Genomic DNA, 5616 nt, shown 5'->3' on the forward strand with positions numbered 1-5616 from the left:
CTTTGTAAATATCTTGTTATTATACAGTGAGCGCCAAAAGTATTGGGACTGTGACACTTTTTTGTTGTTGTTGTGCACAAAATAATCTGAAACAAAACAAACAGCAAATACATCCAACCAGTCTATAGAGTCACCAGCTTGATGTAGTTACTGAGTGCTGTGAATACGGGACCAAATACTCAACTTTTGACTGATGTAATACACACAAGTTAATTTTTCCCAATAACTTTTGGTCCTCTAAAATGAGGGGGGACTATGTACAAGAAATGCTGTAAATCTCTTTTAATCAACAGTTTCTCTGATATAAATCTCTTAGTTCCTGAGTCAAGATCATAGATACAGTTATACTAGATAGGACTGACTGAGCTATCTAGATATAGTTATACTAGACAGGACTGACTGAGCCATCTAGATATAGTTATACTAGACAGGAATGACTGAGCCATCTAGATATAGTTATACTAGACAGGACTGACAGACATCTACAGTGCCTTCAGAAAGTATTCATTTTGTGTTACAGCCTGAATTTAAAATAGATTATATTGAGATTATTTGTCACTGGCCTCTACACACAATACCCCATAATGTCAAAGTGGAATTATGCTTTTTGAAGTTTTTACAAATTAATACAAAATGAAAAGCTGAAATGTCTTGTCAAAAAAAAACTATTCAACCCCTTTGTTATGGCTAAATAAATTCAGGAGTAACACTGTGTTACCTTTATACTGACACCTTTAAGGGGTAATACTGTTACCTTTATACTGACACCTTTAAGGGGTAACACTGTTACCTTTATACTGACACCTTTAAGGGGTAATACTGTTACCTTTATACTGACACCTTTAAGGGGTAACACTGTGGTACCTTTATACTGACACCTTTAAGGAGTAATACTGTACCTTTATACTGACACCTTTAAGGGGTAATACTGTGGTACCTTTATACTGACACCTTTAAGGAGTAACACTGTTACCTTTATACTGACACCTTTAAGGGGTAACACTGTTACCTTTATACTGACACCTTTAAGGGGTAACACTGTTACCTTTATACTGACACCTTTAAGGGGTAATACTGTGGTACCTTTATACTGACACCTTTAAGGGGTAATACTGTGGTACCTTTATACTGACACCTTTAAGGGGTAACACTGTTACCTTTATACTGACACCTTTAAGGGGTAATACTGTGTTACCTTTATACTGACACCTTTAAGGGGTAATACTGTGGTACCTTTATACTGACACCTTTAAGGGGTAATACTGTGGTACCTTTATACTGACACCTTTAAGGGGTAATACTGTGGTACCTTTATACTGACACCTTTAAGGGGTAACACTGTGTTACCTTTATACTGACACCTTTAAGGGGTAACACTGTGTTACCTTTATACTGACACCTTTAAGGGGTAATACTGTGGTACCTTTTATACTGACACCTTTAAGGGGTAATACTGTGTTACCTTTATACTGACACCTTTAAGGGGTAATACTGTGGTACCTTTATACTGACACCTTTAAGGGGTAATACTGTGGTACCTTTATACTGACACCTTTAAGGGGTAATACTGTGTTACCTTTATACTGACACCTTTAAGGGGTAATACTGTGGTACCTTTTATACTGACACCTTTAAGGGGTAATACTGTGGTACCTTTATACTGACACCTTTAAGGGGTAATACTGTGGTACCTTTATACTGACACCTTTAAGGGGTAATACTACGTTACCTTTTATACTGACACCTTTAAGGGGTAATACTGTGTTACCTTTATACTGACACCTTTAAGGAGTAATACTGTGTTACCTTTATACTGACACCTTTAAGGGGTAATACTGTTACCTTTATACTGACACCTTTAAGGGGTAATACTGTGTTACCTTTATACTGACACATTTAAGGAGTAATACTGTGGTACCTTTTACACTGACACCTTTAAGGAGTAATACTGTTACCTTTATACTGACACCTTTAAGGAGTAATACTGTACCTTTATACTGACACCTTTAAGGGGTAATACTGTTACCTTTATACTGACACCTTTAAGGAGTAATACTGTACCTTTATACTGACACCTTTAAGGGGTAATACTGTTACCTTTGTACTGACACCTTTAAGGAGTAATACTGTACCTTTATACTGACACCTTTAAAGGGTAATACTGTGGTACCTTTATACTGACACCTTTAAAGGGTAATACTGTGGTACCTTTAAGGATAAAGTAAAGTATAAAGGTACCACAGTATTACTCCTTAAAGGTGTCAGTATAAAGGTAACAGTATTACTCCTTAAAGGTGTCAGTATAAAGGTAACAGTATTACCCCTTAAAGGTGTCAGTATAAAGGTACAGTATTACTCCTTAAAGGTGTCAGTATAAAAGGTACCACAGTATTACCCCTTAAAGGTGTCAGTATAAAGGTAACACAGTATTACCCCTTAAAGGTGTCAGTATAAAGGTACCACAGTATTACTCCTTAAAGGTGTCAGTATAAAGGTAACAGTATTACTCCTTAAAGGTGTCAGTATAAAGGTAACAGTATTACCCCTTAAAGGTGTCAGTATAAAGGTACAGTATTACTCCTTAAAGGTGTCAGTATAAAAGGTACCACAGTATTACCCCTTAAAGGTGTCAGTATAAAGGTAACACAGTATTACCCCTTAAAGGTGTCAGTATGAAGGTACAGTATTACCCCTTAAAGGTGTCAGTATAAAGGTACCACAGTATTACTCCTTAAAGGTGTCAGTATAAAGGTAACACAGTATTACTCCTTAAAGGTGTCAGTATAACGGTACCACAGTATTACCCCTTAAAGGTGTCAGTATAAAGGTGTCAGTATAAAGGTACCACAGTATTACCCCTTAAAGGTGTCAGTATAAAGGTAACAGTATTACTCCTTAAAAGTGTCAGTATAAAGGTATAGTATTACTCCTTAAAGGTGTCAGTGTAAAGGTAACACAGTATTACTCCTTAAAGGTGTCAGTATAAAGGTAACAGTATTACTCCTTAAAGGTGTCAGTATAAAGGTACCACAGTATTACTCCTTAAAGGTGTCAATATAAAGGTAACACAGTATTACTCCTTAAAGGTGTCAGTATAAAGAGGTTGACTGTAGTGCAGGTCAGGTCTTCCTTCTGGTAGTTCATTGATTCCTGTCTCTAATTGGACAGAGATCCTTCTGGTAGTTCATTGGTTCCTGTCTCTAATTGGAAAGAGAGAGAGATCCTTCTGGTAGTTAATTGATTCCTGTCTCTAATTGGACAGAGATCCTTCTGGTAGTTCATTGATTCCTGTCTCTAATTGGACAGAGATCCTTCTGGTAGTTCATTGATTCCTGTCTCTAATTGGACAGAGATCCTTCTGGTAGTTAATTGATTCCTGTCTCTAATTGGACAGAGAGAGAGATCCTTCTGGTAGTTCATTGATTCCTGTCTCTAATTGGACAGAGATCCTTCTGGTAGTTCATTGATTCCTGTCTCTAATTGGACAGAGATCCTTCTGGTAGTTCATTGATTCCTGTCTCTAATTGGACAGAGATCCTTCTGGTAGTTCATTGATTCCTGTCTCTAATTGGACAGAGATCCTTCTGGTAGTTCATTGATTCCTGTCTCTAATTGGACAGAGATCCTTCTGGTAGTTCATTGTTTCCTGTCTCTAATTGGACAGAGATCCTTCTGGTAGTTAATTGATTCCTGTCTCTAATTGGACAGAGAGAGAGATCATTCTGGTAGTTCATTGATTCCTGTCTCTAATTGGACAGAGAGAGATCCTTCTGGTAGTTAATTGATTCCTGTCTCTAATTGGACAGAGATCCTTCTGGTAGTTCACTGATTCCTGTCTCTAATTGGACAGAGAGAGAGATCCTTCTGGTAGTTCATTGATTCCTGTCTCTAATTGGACAGAGATCCTTCTGGTAGTTCACTGATTCCTGTCTCTAATTGGACAGGGAGAGATCCTTCTGGTAGTTCATTGATTCCTGTCTCTAATTGGACAGAGATCCTTCTGGTAGTTCATTGATTCCTGTCTCTAATTGGACAGAGATCCTTCTGGTAGTTCACTGATTCCTGTCTCTAATTGGACAGAGATCCTTCTGGTAGTTCATTGATTCCTGTCTCTAATTGGACAGAGATCCTTCTGGTAGTTAATTGATTCCTGTCTCTAATTGGACAGAGAGAGAGAGATCATCCTGGTAGTTAATTGATTCCTGTCTCTAATTGGACAGAGAGAGATCCTTCTGGTAGTTAATTGATTCCTGTCTCTAATTGGACAGAGATCCTTCTGGTAGTTCATTGATTCCTGTCTCTAATTGGACAGAGATCCTTCTGGTAGTTCATTGATTCCTGTCTCTAATTGGACAGAGATCCTTCTGGTAGTTCATTGTTTCCTGTCTCTAATTGGACAGAGATCCTTCTGGTAGTTAATTGATTCCTGTCTCTAATTGGACAGAGAGAGAGATCATTCTGGTAGTTCATTGATTCCTGTCTCTAATTGGACAGAGAGAGATCCTTCTGGTAGTTAATTGATTCCTGTCTCTAATTGGACAGAGATCCTTCTGGTAGTTCACTGATTCCTGTCTCTAATTGGACAGAGAGAGAGATCCTTCTGGTAGTTCATTGATTCCTGTCTCTAATTGGACAGAGATCCTTCTGGTAGTTCACTGATTCCTGTCTCTAATTGGACAGGGAGAGATCCTTCTGGTAGTTCATTGATTCCTGTCTCTAATTGGACAGAGATCCTTCTGGTAGTTCATTGATTCCTGTCTCTAATTGGACAGAGATCCTTCTGGTAGTTCACTGATTCCTGTCTCTAATTGGACAGAGATCCTTCTGGTAGTTAATTGATTCCTGTCTCTAATTGGACAGAGATCCTTCTGGTAGTTAATTGATTCCTGTCTCTAATTGGACAGAGAGAGAGATCATCCTGGTAGTTAATTGATTCCTGTCTCTAATTGGACAGAGAGAGATCCTTCTGGTAGTTCATTGATTCCTGTCTCTAATTGGACAGAGATCCTTCTGGTAGTTCATTGATTCCTGTCTCTAATTGGACAGAGAGAGAAATCCTTCTGGTAGTTCATTGATTCCTGTCTCTAATTGGACAGAGATCCTTCTGGTAGTTCACTGATTCCTGTCTCTAATTGGACAGAGATCCTTCTGGTAGTTCATTGATTCCTGTCTCTAATTGGACAGAGATCCTTCTGGTAGTTCATTGATTCCTGTCTCTAATTGGACAGAGATCCTTCTGGTAGTTCATTGATTCCTGTCTCTAATTGGACAGAGATCCTTCTGGTAGTTAATTGATTCCTGTCTCTAATTGGACAGAGAGAGAGATCCTTCTGGTAGTTCATTGATTCCTGTCTCTAATTGGACAGAGATCCTTCTGGTAGTTCATTGATTCCTGTCTCTAATTGGACAGAGATCCTTCTGGTAGTTCATTGATTCCTGTCTCTAATTGGACAGAGATCCTTCTGGTAGTTCATTGATTCCTGTCTCTAATTGGACAGAGATCCTTCTGGTAGTTCATTGTTTCCTGTCTCTAATTGGACAGAGATCCTTCTGGTAGTTAATTGATTCCTGTCTCTAATTGGACAGAGAGAGAGATCATTCTGGTAGTTCATTGAT

This window comes from Salmo trutta, unplaced genomic scaffold (assembly GCF_901001165.1).
Source record: "Salmo trutta unplaced genomic scaffold, fSalTru1.1, whole genome shotgun sequence".
Lineage (NCBI taxonomy): Eukaryota > Metazoa > Chordata > Actinopteri > Salmoniformes > Salmonidae > Salmo > Salmo trutta.